This window comes from Mercenaria mercenaria, chromosome 1, assembly GCF_021730395.1.
Source record: "Mercenaria mercenaria strain notata chromosome 1, MADL_Memer_1, whole genome shotgun sequence".
Lineage (NCBI taxonomy): Eukaryota > Metazoa > Mollusca > Bivalvia > Venerida > Veneridae > Mercenaria > Mercenaria mercenaria.
Genome location: NC_069361.1, coordinates 117,746,223 through 117,761,077, shown reverse-complemented (window position 1 = coordinate 117,761,077; position 14,855 = coordinate 117,746,223). Strand labels below are relative to the sequence as shown.

Below are 14,855 nucleotides of genomic sequence, written 5' to 3'. Positions count from 1 at the left end.
AACAGCCTAAACTTAACCGAGGCTGTTACTTAAAGATTTGGATGTAATTGACGCATTTATAGATCTATATTATCAGAATATGTCAGCATTTATAATTTAATCAACCATTGAATGACTATAGTCCTTAGATATGCAAAATTTAGGTCAATACTGATATGTTGTTTCAGTAAGGAGGTCTAAATGAATAACTAACTCCAACAAACTGTCACTAACCCACAGAAAGAATAACATTACTCCCGCACAATAATTTAAACGACAACGTGTTTATATTATTGGCTGATTGTTATGGTCCCATGCATGATAGAACTCAAACAGTTTGTCAATGATTCAAATAAGGTGCATGCTGTCATATTAAACAAAAAGATTTTCTGTATTGTATTCTGTATATACTAACCTACCGAAAGAAAAACAGCCTGTTCCCAGCATCTGTATCTGTTTTTTAACAATATCAAAATGTTTACAGTTCAGTCATTTAAAGACAAAGATGTTCTACATGCATGATAAATAGTTTATGACGTGTACATTACCCTCTTGCGAAAAATGACGTGTACGTCACCTCCTGAAAACCGGAACGTGTACGTTACCGCACCCTTTGTTTTACGATATCTTTAATATTCTCGAATAGTCATGTTAAATATTTGGTACCGGACTTTGAACAATGACAAGCTTTATAGTAAACCTACGTTCCAGCGAAAATTCTCTGCAGAATATGTGCTAGGTGCGTAACTTGTGAACAGACGTGTTCGTTACCAAAATATTTTGCATCTTTCGAATCGGTTGGGCAAGGATTACGTAAAAACGGGAGGGAGTTTTATCAAGTTACATATATCCGATGAAAGAGCTTTTTATTGCGGGGTTTATGCACGTTATCTCGTTTAAAACAATGGCGGATCGAAAAGGTTATAGTGAAAAAACATACCTGAAGCGGGCCTACTTTTTAGCACTTTTGCGTGCACGTTATCCGATTTAGTCATTTGGTTTTCCCACCGTGTCATATGGTGACTTTCAAGTTCTGGTGGTGGAAAAATGTATTCCTAATATTCATGATATTGTCACCAGTATTCAACAAAATACTTGTTTGTAAACAACTTTACCTTTAACATATAGTATAACAAAATTATTACATAAAAATCACAAATTCTAAACACCTACTACCTTTTCGGCTGAAGAACGTTGTCCAATATACTGCCAATTTCAAAATAGTGCGCCGATTCAGTGTTTTGCACCATACACACGGAGTGACTGACTGATATCGATTTTCTTATCGTGTAACAGTCCTTTACATAAACTCCACAAGTTATGTACATTTAAAATTCTGTGGGTTTTTCCCGTTAATTGTCTAAACAACACATAAACTGAAGTCAGTCATACAATGTTTTTACGGTTTTTAAAAACTGATGATATTGCAGTTTTAAGCCGTGTCACGGAATCAGTTTCAAGTCAAACATTTTTTAGAGAATAGACATCAACCACTCGCCCGTGCGTAAAACTGTCCCATAGCACATTCTCTAATCAGCCCCTGTGTCTATTTTTAGAATGACCTGATAAAACCCAGGTTTATGGTTTTAGAATTCGGACAAACAGACAGAGAGATGTGTGTTATTTATATAGACTCAATGAATGTTATGTGATGGTTGAATATTGTTTTACACATTATTTTATTTTTTTCTGTTTAAGAGCTTAAATGGGTTCAGACATATCCTAGAACTCTGTTGACTGAATATTACAGAAACATTTACTTTACCTGATGTTATTATAACATGCAGTAAACTGTTTTCACACCAAATTAGATTACTAGCAGATCTTATTCGTGTTGAAATTTAATTAGATTGACTATACCGAGAGCTATGACATTAGTTATAACAAATAATATTTCAGGAAAACTTGATGAATAAGAAATAACATTAAAAAATGGTTTTAACTAAGATTATCATAAAATCAAATGACATATTGTTCTGTTTTACTGCCAATTTCAGAAAAGCTCGCCGAATGGGCGTTTACATCAAACGCTGGCAGTAAATGACGTAGGTGTCACGCTAGTTATCGGTGAGAGGTTAATTTGATCACGCTTGTAGTTTGCTCCGCCCTAAAATATTTTTCTATTGATCGTTACGGGTTAGTTACAAAAGCAAAATATCACTGGTATTTATTTCAAGATAGCTCTGATTCTGCATAATAAATACATTCATGTGCAGCATATACACTTAAATCTATATAGATTATAGATTTGAACATTGATGTGTATACATGTATTTATATAGCAACTCTCGACGAAATAACACAAAACTGCTACCGCAGATTTTGTCTCGTAGGTTTCATGTATTTATTTTAAATTTATGTACATGTATCCAGTCTTTATAAAATGTCCACGAATGTCGGTCATGGAAAATATCGCATACTCGATGTTGTCTTTACACATTGAACTATAAGTAATATTCATCCATTTATTTATTTAAAACTACATGCAGTATCTTGTCGAAATTAAACTGGAAGTTCTATCCCTAGACTCGTGAACGTTTGGTAATAGCTAGTACATGTATTAGTCAAAATAATTCGACGTTCAGATTGTTTTATATTTGTGACGGGCAATCTATGCGTCAAACTTTGAAGGACCAAAATAATGGAGGATAAATCACAGAAAATACTCATGTAAAGTTATTGGTTTTATCGTTTGTGCATATTAGTACATAATAGTGTGTCAGCACGGTAAACGTTAATCGTGTGCAGTACATACATATGTTTAAATCACCAGAAAATTCGTAATGTTGGATATTCTTTGATAATTTTTATACAAGTCAATGAGGAATTGAATCCCCTTTCGATGCATGTATGTTTTGTTTGAATTTATGGCCATTTCGTGAAATAATCGGCATTTAAACTTATAGCATGTAAAGCGTCAGGCAGCGATGAAAATTTTATCGGAAATTGTTCAATTATTTTGGTCTTTCGATTGTTTGACGCGAGTAGGGATATTGCCCATTTGAAAAAAATATCTCAGTATTTCCTAGGATCGCTTCAAATTAGTTGGACTAATATGTGTAGTGCCTTTCTGTTTTAAAAGGCACATAGTTCTGTTGCAGCTTGTTGCAAATAATAGAACATTTGTTACATAGAGAATGGAAATCTATGACCTTGCACACGATTTTGTAATAAAACGTTTATTGCGCAGGCGCCACTCGATGCAATGCTATTTTAACTGATATTACTTTACTGAATATGCTTTCAGGTTACTATAATACAATAGCACTAAGTCTAGTTCAGTAAGTCATTTCTTCTACACATGTGTATCGGACCACAGCGCACGCTGAGTGCGACCGGGTAAATCGCGTGCAGTCTTAGCACTTTTTATTTTTAGACTGCTTCAAAAATTGCTAAATGGTGCAGATAAACACGCAGCCAATTTTCATTAAACATATACGCATTTCCTTTCCTGGGTATGAATTTACGTAACAATTGTCGGTAAAAAATACAAAGTGATGCGGCCATTATAACTATACATCCATCTGAGTCTGATTACTACTTCCAGTCTTCCATTTTTACCGATATTTTCTCTCAAACTGTAGAATACCAAACCAAAGAATTAACATCGATAAGAAAAGATTCCATATGAAAAGATATACATTATTTCATAGAAATCCGTCAAATAATTACTGCCTACTGAAGACATGTGGTATGCGATGTCATGAAAACTTTAAAGACACTGATTCTGGTATGCCTGGTATGTGGCCTATGGAGATGATAAGGTCTGCGTATTGGCGATAAGGGCCAATACACAAGTCAGGACCATTGGTAGACTTGCTTCTGTTTATCATAATAAGCTACTGTACAGCTGCTGTGCAGTAAATAAATTGCAGGTGATATTTCTCACCTTTATAGCAAATCAGTTCTCACTTTTATAACGAGTTTAGAAAGCTTGATTGAAAATTTGAAAAAGGTCGATTCACGTGTCATTGAAACTGAGAAGTTCTGTGAGTTTTCGACGAAAGAGATTGAAAGTCATAAAAAGGAGCTAAAATCAACCAAAGAGGAGATTAAAACTCTGAAAATTTGAACCAATGTAGTTAATTCCTCAATAAAATCTATTCAAGAGAAAAAATCAGCAACTTCAGGATGAACTACTTGATATTAAATACAGAGACATGAAAAATAACCTCCTATTTTATGGGAAAACTGAAGTTGACGGCGAAAACTGTATTGATTTGGTTAAATCTGTCATTGTTGATGAATTGTCGGTCACAGACACTGAGCTTGATTGTTCCAAAATTAAAGATGCTCGCAGAATTGGAAAGAAAAAATCTAAATCGATTCGACCGATTCTCGTCAAATTTAAATATTTCACGGATCGTGAGAAAGTTAGACTCACCGCTGTTGATAAATTTGAGGACTTGAAAGCTAAGGATCTCGGGATCGGGCAGCAGCTACCGAAGGAGTATCGTGATGCCAGGAAACCCCTCTACGCACCCATGAAGGATACCCGGATAGAGGGTAAGACAACCAAGTTCATAGGCAAGAAACTTTTCATTGATGGCGTCGAATACGTCCCTCCAGCGTCTACGTCTTAGTGGCGTCAACGGGAGCTTAACATTGGATTCTGGAATGTGAACGGACTCAAACGTAAAATTGGTGACAGTGACTTTGTTGAATACATCTCTAAATTTGACCTTTTTTTTCTTTGTGAAACATGGATATCTCCAAAGGAAACTATAAATCTTGATATTCAGGGATATAATTGTGAACATATTTATGGTAATAAATTTAAAATTGGATCTAGAGGTAGATTTAGTGGTGGAATAACTTTATACTATAAAAAAGATGGAATAATTTTTTATAACTGTTGTGGACAAAAATGATGCAGGTATTTTCTGGCTTAAATTGTCTAAAGACTTGTTTACTTTCAATAATGATGTATACTTATGTCACTTATATATTTCTTCCAAATTCATGCAATGTAACGATTTTGATTATTACGATGCACTCGAGTCAGATGTTTTAAAGTATGAAGCTTTAGGTAAAGTTATTGCTACAGGCGATTTTAATAGCCGTACAGGCAGTGGCAATTTAGATTACATAGAATTTGACAAATATCTTGATAAAAATACTTTGTTTATTGACAAAAAAAAACTTGAACCCATCCCCGACAGGTTACAGTGATTTCAAGTCAGCGACTTACCACTCGACTACAAGGGCGATCACACGATGGATGGTTACTACAATTCGGAATCTAGAAACCACATGGGTGCGTTGTTGCAGTAATGCCAGACTAAAGTCGACATAGAACTCCCAAATTGATTTTTGTCGACAAGTTCGACTAACAGCTTATTTTTATCTCTACTTTTTTTTCGTTTGACTTAAGTTTTCATGACATCTCATACCACATGTCTTAAGTATGCAGTAATTATTTTACGGATTTCTATGAAATAATGTATATCTTTTCATATGGAATCTTTTCTTATCGATGTTAATTCTTTGGTTTGGTATTCTACAGTTTACTGGTACTAAACAGTGCCTGCGGCACCGCCTGTGCCGATGAGGAATGAAAGCACTTCGATTCCGGTACCGCAGGCATTTCGCCAATGTTGACAAATCAAGCGAGATCGGTGAGTGATTTTTTTTCGTTTTTGTCATTTTGTTACTGCATATAGAATTATTTTCAAAAATCAGGGAATGTAGCGGGGTGTAGAAGTACATCATGAACATATCCATGCTAAAGTTTGTGGGAAATACTCAATTTCCTAGAAATGTAAGGACAAATAAGTTTGGAATGAAACGTGATTTTTTCACATCAGTGACTGTTTAGACTCATTTCTTTCCGCTGACCCAAATCGTATTGTCTCTGCCTTCGTAAAACATATTCATAAATGATATGTGATCTGCAAAAACCTAAAATGTGTCCAGAAAATTTCGAATTTGAACGTTATGCCTATTTTGAAAATATGCCGCAGGTATTTCGATGGTGCCGCAGCCCCTTCGAGGTGCCGCAGGCACTTCTTAAAGTATAGGAGCATAAATTTGGCCCAACACTGACCAAATCTCGAATAACTCGCATTCGTGCGATTATATATCATATTCACAAACATTTTCAATAATGCGATGAGTTATCAGTCAAAATGTTTAGCAATTTATACCTGATAATGTAGTGTCAGCACCTTCAGTAAATGCATTTAAATCGCGTTTAGATAAACATTGGGTGCGTCTTTCCATAACATTTAATACTAGTTGCTATCAATGACGTTGTGACATTGTGATGATTATAAATTTATAAGAATATAACGTGTGTGAAGAATGCATCATGTATACGGAAGTTGCTTCTGACGAAGAATTTGGGAGAACACAAAGAAAAGGGCCGTCAGAAACGATGTTTATATGGATCTATTCACATGTGGCCTCTACAACAGTATGAACAGTATGAACAGCAATCGGTTTATATTCGCGAGTAATCTTAAACTCTACACCATTGCTTTAGTCAGTTGAAGCAAACTGTATTTCCCAAACATTATGCTTCTTATGATTATCATTAGAAGAAAAAGATAATGAACATGAATTTCAGAAATGCAGACATCTTTTCTCAACATAAATTATGGATAACAAGAGAAAATAATACGTTGACAGGTATAACCCATGTTGTCCTGGTGTGTTATCTTATTCATAAACTTATTGTCAAAACATTTATAACAAGAGCCACAAGACAGCAAAACCTCGACTATTCGAATTCGGGAACAGATCTATAACATTTATTAAAATATCTACAAAGTTTCAATCGGTATCTGTGGATTTTTATGCTATAACCTTGAGAAATATGGTAGGTTTCTCAAGGTTAAACCTTAAGAAATGTGGTAGGTTTCAATTCAATATTTGCATTAGTTTGTAATAGTTACTTGTTTGCAAAACATAAACAACAAAGAAGTATTCCCCATGTGTCGTACAGAGGACAGACTTGAATACCAAACAGGGCTATCCGGATCACGTGACTGGTACACTAAATTGCGCCATGATGTTTTGATCGGGCTATTTAGCATGTCCCGGAAATGTACCGTTTTCATGCGCGTGCAACCAGCCCGACTGAAACGAATGAAAATTGATATTGGGGTACAGGACAAAAAAGGAGTACATAATAATCGAGCATATCTTGAAATATACTTACCTTACGTTTCATTTGGTATGACTACATCTATCGTTTCAACAAAACTGCTTTACAGTTGAACAACCTAGAAAAACACAAGGAAAGTACTTATACTAATGATCGATTGTGCTCCTCTAAAAATGGGAAAAAAAGAATACACACGCACACACACAGATAGTGACCCATTTTGCTATCAATATATAGATCTATAACAAACCAATTTCAGCGTGACAAGGTTTTAAAAAAGTTTCATGTTTTCGGGAAAATACAGTTTGTTTAAACTGATCAAAACGGATCTATAAAAAGAGTGTGGAGATAACCGATTGCTAAAATATTTGATCTGCTAACTCGTCACATCTATTGAAAATGTTTGTGAATATGTTATATATAATCGCACGAATGCAAGTTATTCGAGATTTGGTTAGTTTTGGGCCAAATTTATGCCCCAATACTTTAAGAAGTGCCTGCGGCACCTCGAAGGGGCTGCGGCACCGTCGAATTGCCTGTGGCACATTTTCAAAATAGGCATAACGTTCAAATTCGAAATTTTCTGGACACATTTTAGGTTTTTGCAGATCACATATCATTTATAAATATGTTTTACCAAGGCAGATACGATATGGTTTGGGTCAGCGGAAAGAAATGAGTCTAAACAGTCACTGATGTGAAAAAATCACGTTTCATTCCCAACTTATTTGTCCTTACATTTCTAGGAAATTGATTATTTCCCACAGACTTCAGCATGGACATGTTCATGAGGTACTTCTACACCCCGCTACATTCCCCGATTTTTTTTAAAAAATGCTACATACAGTGACAAAATGACAAAAACGATAAAAATCACTCACCGATTTCGCTTGTTTTGTTAACATTGGCGAAATGCCTGCGGTACCGGAAGCGAAGTGCCTTCATTCCTCATCGGCACAGGCGGTGCCGTAGGCACTGTTAGTTTGAGAGAAAATATCGGTAGAAATGGAAGACTGGAAGTAGTAATCAGACTCCAACGGACGTATAGCTTTAATGATCGCATCACTTTGTGTTTTTACCGACAATTGTTACATAAATTCATACCGTGTAGGAAGGAAAATGCGTATATGTACCAGTTAGCAACTTTTGAAGCAGTCTAAATTAAAAAGTGCTAAGACTGCACGCGATTTACCCGGCCGCACTCGGCGTGCGTTGTAGTCCGATACACATGTGTAGAAGAAATGACTTACTGAACTAGACTTAGTGCTATTGTATTATAGTAACCTGAAAGCATATTCAGTAAAGTAATATCAGTTAAAATAGCATTGCATCGAGTGGCGCCTGCGCAATAAACTTTTTATTACAAAACCGTGTGCATGGTCATAGATTTCCATTCTCTGTGTAACAAGAGCCAAATGTTCTATTATTTGCAACAAACTGCGACAGAACTATGTGCCTTTTAAAACAGAAAGGCACTACACATACTAGGTATAGTCCACCTGATTCGAAGCGATCCTAGGAAATACTGAGAAACTTTTTTCATATGGGCAATATCCCCACTCGCGTCAAACACTCGAAAGACCAAAATAACTGAACAATTTCCGATGAAATTTTCATCGCTGCCGACGCTTTACATGCCGATTATTTCACGAACTGGCATAAACTTACATGCATCGAAAGATGATTCAATTCCTCATTGATTTATGTAAAAATTATCAAAGAATATCCAACATTACGAATTTTCTAGTGATTTAAACCTATGTATCATTGTATGTTGGCAGCTAATATGCATTAATGATGAAATCAATAACTTTACATTACTGTGTACTGTGATTTATCCTCAATTATTTTGGTCCTTCAAAGTTTGACGCATAGATTCCTGTCACAAATATAAAACAATCTGAACGTCGAACTATTTTGACTAATACTAGGTATTACCAGACGTTCACGAGTCTAGGGACAACTTCCAGTTATATTTCGACAAGATACTGCATGTAGTTTTGAATAAATAAATGGATGAATATAATCTATTACAGAGTTTGTTTTCTCACAACTGAAAGCAAACTTATAGTTCAATGTGTAAAGACAACATCGAGTATGCGATATTTTCCATGACCGACATCCGTGGACATGTTACGAAGAATGGATACATGTACATCAATTTAAAATAAATACATGAAACCTTCGAGACAAAACCTGCGGTTTTATTTTATTTCGTCGAGAGTTGCTATATAAATACATGTATACACATCAATGTTCAAATCTATAATCCACATAGATTTAAGTGTATATGCACATGAATGTATTTATTATGCCGAGTCAGAGCTATCTTGAAATAAATACCTTTTGAAACTAACCCGTAACGATCAATTGAAAAATACTTTAGGGCGGAGTTAACTACAAGCGTGATCAAATTAACCTCTCACCGAGTGACACCTACGACATTTACTACCAGCGTTTGATGTAAACGCCCATTCGGCGAGCTTTTCTGAAATTGGCAGTAATTTCAAACCAGCCTTACGTTTTTTAAATAAAATAGACATATGTAATTTACAGGCATATATATTCAACTGGTTATTTATGATGTTTATAGAACTAAGGATTCCTGCGTACGAGTGATTATTGTGTAAAATAAATATGTGCATGTATCGATTTTCCTAGCTCTATGTAGACGGCCGGGTCTAAAACTTTACCTGAGGTAACGGAAGTCAGATGAATTGGAAACGGTCCTCCATCCATCCAGCTTCAGCTCAAATTTGCGGAAAAAGTAAACGGTTATGAGATATTTTCTTCCCACCATTTTTTTCGTCTGGCCACATGCTTTAAAAATTACTAAAAATAGTTATACCTCTCATTGGGGTTATTAATAAAACCCGGCCCAGCCCGGCTCAAACCACTGAAATACCCGATTCCGATTGTACGGAAACCACCGGAAACTTACGGACGGAAGGCTAATGTAATTACGAATGATATCGAGTCGATATCAACATACATATTTAGAATTGAGAGAAAACAGTGAACTTTATTATGCCTGTGAGGAATTTCTTTGATGAATGGGATAAGACTGCGTATTCTTTCTGGTTGCAAAACCGTCTTAATATAATTTGTAAACGTATACACAGGAAGTCGTTATAGATAGCGTTGTTTTCTATTGCAAGGACGAGCCTTCTAATTAGTTCCCGAAATTTTGTATCGTTATCATAATATACTATTTTATAACCACGTTTTGTCCAAAAAGTTGTTATATTTCGAAGAAAGGAATTCCTCGCGGGCGTCATAAAGTTCAGTGTTTTCTTAGTTGTTTTTTTTTCTGTAGTTTTATTTCTACAATGTCGGCAAGAAATGACGGACACCGAAATAAGGCTTGGTCTATTAATCCATAATTTGCTTACTTTATAAACACACACACACACGCATGTACGCACGCACGCACGCACACACAAGAGTTTTTGTTTCACATGTGCATGCCAAAGGTCTAAGTAATTCTTTGTGTCCGGTAACATGCCTAAAAAATAGGTAGTAAATAGGCAGGGTATTTTTTATACTTTTTTTATTCAATGAGACTTTCCAGAAATTATTTTTGTGTCAAAAAATGAATACGAATAATTTCTAATATCACTGACAATTTTTAAAGCATAGAATGAGCAGTTTTTAAAACTTTTTATTAAAACGTTTAAAAAAAATCTCAAAGACCATAAAAACATTTAGGGTCTTGTAAAAAAATTAGGATAGGTCGGGATACCGATTACGCACGAAGAATGCAGCGTTGAATATTGAAAAGTTTTACACGCGGTACCCCATATTTTTAAAATATTCCTGTATAAATATTTAGAAACAAATACTGAGATAGGTTTGTTCACGCAGTATTCTGAGTATCTCCGGAACAAAACCGAATTGAACATAGTCGACTGAATTGACGTACGATGAAAGTCACACATTGAATATATTATGGTACATTGCAGTAGTTTGTGGCATAGTCTTTGCACTATAATACTATGACTGTATCGTTATGGTAATTATTAAGGAGAGTTTTTATTGTTTTCACTGTTTTCTAAAATTGAAATCATATTCATTTTCTTTAAGATAGCTCGACTATAGTAAAGGCGAGACTAATTTAAGGGTCAGCAAGTTTAGATAAAGCATGAAAAGTTCCACCGTGGTATCTATTCGGCGTGCAGATATCTATCCTTATTATAAGATGTTACTGGATTGCTTTCCTTAAATATACCTTGTTAGAATATATTATATACTAATTCCACTAAGGTGGCATGAGAAATGGTCAGCAGTTGACACATCATCTTTTACGGTTTTGCTATATAACTCTGGTCTCCTCGATAGACTGCAGAGCGCCTCAGCTTTCGAACAGAGCTGTAAGATGATGGGTGTCTCTCAGTTTTGGCATATAAGATTCTAAATTATAATTATTTTTATTAAACTTATTTAATTTCAAAGGACTATTTTGGAACTATGGACAAATTAATTTAAGAAAGATAGAATTATTTATTTTAAATGTGCATCTAGAGAGAGAGTTATTATGTATTAATTAATTCAGGATGATTACGGGATTTGGAATGAATAAATCATATTTAAAGAACTTTGTACCTCATGTTTTTTTGTACTAAATAAAATCCACTATACGATCGACTAACGAACTATATATTAAAAACGGCTGATAGGGGTACATCGCTCTTCTTGGTGCAGATAAGTGTTACGACTCTATTAAACAAAAGTATCATTGGCCTAATCTTTACAAACAACTATTAAACTATGTATCCAGTTGCATTACTTGTCAAATGCGATCAAAAAGTACAAGTCAGGTACCAATTCAAAGAACAGAAATTCCAAATTATCCTTTTTCAAAAGTTAGTATGGATTTAATTGGTCCTATGGAAACTACATTAGCTGGGAATAGGTATGCAATTGGATTTGTAGACTGGCTTACGGGATGGCCTGAGTATTTCCCTATTAAATCTAAAAATGCTGAAGTTATTGCGTCAATTCTGATTGATGAGATATTTCCAAGGTTTTCGAGCTGCCTTCAAATTGTAACTGACAATGGTTCAGAATTCTGCAATGAGATAATAAGTTATGTTACAAAAGAACTTGGCATTTCCCACATTAGGACATCAGTTTATAGACCACAGGCTAATGCTAAAGTTGAGAGATGTAACCGAACGATTAAGGATGTCATATCAAAATGTGGAAACTCTAAGAACTGGGACACTTATTTAGCACAGGGCTTGGCTAGCATTAGGTTTACTCCGAGTGAGAGTACAAAATTTTCACCTTTCTTTTTGTTGTATGGTCGAGACCCCTTCCTGCCTTTGGATAATATCTTACGTCCCCGTCGAAAATACTTAGGTGAATCTGAACATCGAATAGCTTTAGAACAACAACATAAAGCTTTCACATTGGCTAAAAAGAACTTAGAAGAGGCAAAACGTAAGCAAGAAAGGTATGCAAACGAAAATGCTCAGGACGTAACTTTTGATGTGGGTGATGCTGTATTCTTAAAAAATAATGCTCGCAAAAATAAACTTGACAATAGATATTCTCCGTATTTCCGAATCATTGAAAAGAAAACTCCAGTTACTTTTGTAATTCGTAATGTATTAGACAGTTCTATCGTTCATGCACATGCTGGTAATTTGAAAAAAGCAAACATAGATGACTGGGGTGTAGAAAATGTTCCAAATTCTATGAGAAAAGTTACACAAGCTGCAGCTATTTCCAGTTCTGACTCTTCCTCAGATTCTGATACAGCATCCTCACATACCAAACAGAAACCTATTAATTATAGAACTAAAAGATTAGTAATCGAACGTTCAGATTCCTCTAACAGTGACGATAGTGACATTCCCCTGGCCGAAATACAAAGAAAATTGCGACGACGCAAGCATAGGCAAAACAGTGATGGTAACTCGGACCCTTCCCTAATTAACAAAAATACACCTATCGAAGCTGAATCAGACTCCTCCTCTGACGTTACGTCATGTAGTAACCATGAAGACATGGAAGTAGATCAGGTCTCAGTGAAACCTGCTTTTTCAAAACTTGAAGTATCTCACCCCCCCGGGAAGGGTGCAGCATTACGTGACAAAACTAAAATTCTAAGAAAACGGAATTCTAGTCGTGTGCAGTCATTATTGTATTCTATTGCTGGATTATTATAAGGCTTCAGAATTGTTGTAAATATGTAACTGTTGTTTGTATTTGTTTATTATCTTTCATGTCCATAAGTTATAACTTCTTTGTTGGTTTTTTTTTTTTCCAGCCAGTTGCTTATTAATTACGATGGCTGCCAGACAAATGAGCATCTATTCTCTCGGTGACTTTGTCAGGTTTTTGGGGGAAGTCGAAAACCTCCCAGAGTCCGTAAAGGAGGACTTGTCCTTTGTACGATCCTTGACAATATATCAAGGTCATTCTTTTGAACCTTCTCGTTTATATGAGATCTGTCTACGTGGATTTCAATATAAGGTCATAGACCTTATTGAACGCTATTTCAATGCAAGCTCTGCCAGAAGCATGAGTTATGGTTACTGGCAGTTACAGGAAGAACTTTTCCAATCGGCTCATATCGAATTTAGGGATGCTTTTGTCTCGCTTGAAAATTTCTGTCATAGCAGCATCCTTAAAAACTTGGACCAGTATCCCCCGAGTGCCCTCGACAGGTTACCGGCGAGACATAGAGCAGCTATTGAACTGCGCCGGCAGTTCATTCAGTATAGGGAGGAACACAGAATCCTCCCTAATAATTACCCTTATAACATGAACCAGGTGTTCACTCTGGATGAATATATGTCCTCTGAGAATTGGGACTAAGGTGACATTTTGTTGTTTTTGTACCTTAGTTAGTTCAGTTAGTTACCCCTATGTATATATTTGCACTTTGTTCAGTTGCTAGACTAGTCTATTAAGAAGAAGGATTGAGAATTAAAGGGTACATTTAAAAGGGTAACCATCTTACATATGCATTTGTTGCTGGTGTTTGGGTACAAGGCTTATGGATATCCTGCGTTCTGTTATCCCCATCCCCAGCCACTTATCATTTTTTTTGACATTGTAATCGTAAATGTTTTTCTTTTTCTCTGTTGACTTTTTTTATATATATTCATTCGTAAGTAACTCCTAATAATGAAGACAGACCTCCATATTATAATATCTTTAATTCATTAAAGGTATGTGAATTTGCATGAGATGCATTTTCTTTTCTGTCTATTTACAGACTCACTTTACAATGTGGCTGCTTGCCCTGCTGTCTCTTTGCATGGTCAATGCCTTTACCATTAGAGATAATGTTTTATTTATGAAAACAAATCAGGTTACTCTGACTAGGAATACTTGGAAATTAGCATTTACACTAGACCTTACTCCGTATGACTCATTTGTTACAAGAATAACTGACGACATTAAACTCGTTGAGGTTATCGCAAAACAGACACTTCAAGAGTATGACGATGAGCCTCACTCCTCTTTTAGACAGGTCTTTCTCAATTTAGAAAAAGAAATTAAGCATCTGAAAGACATGCAAACCACATTAAGTTCTAAGTTCAATCGTAACAAGGTCACAAAACGTGCACTCCTTCCATTTCTTGGAAACGTGCTAAGCTGGTTAACAGGAACTAGTACAGAGGATCAAGTCAATGCTGTACGAAAAAATGTAGCTCATTTAGCAAAAACACAACAAGCCATACTGCATGTTGTTGAGGAGAGCCTCACGGTACTTAATGTTACCAAAACCGGGGTACAAGAAAATAGAAATACC

At 35.5% G+C, this 14,855-nt stretch overlaps 1 protein-coding gene across 4 annotated transcripts in view; it reads right to left on the bottom strand.

Annotated features, from left to right (window-relative positions):
• The window catches only part of LOC123545249 (circularly permutated Ras protein 1-like), a 70,076-nt gene extending 68,627 nt beyond the window's left edge, over positions 1-1,449 (bottom strand). Inside the window, exon 1 of one of the 4 annotated variants that reach the window (XM_053521846.1) lies at positions 1,156-1,449. The gene's annotated coding sequence lies outside the window, so the exon portion shown is untranslated. The remainder of the gene's footprint in view (positions 1-1,155) is intronic. The other 3 variants (XM_053521841.1, XM_053521832.1, XM_053521845.1) reach the window with 3 other exon arrangements.
• Positions 1,450-14,855: the final 13,406 nt, after the last annotated feature.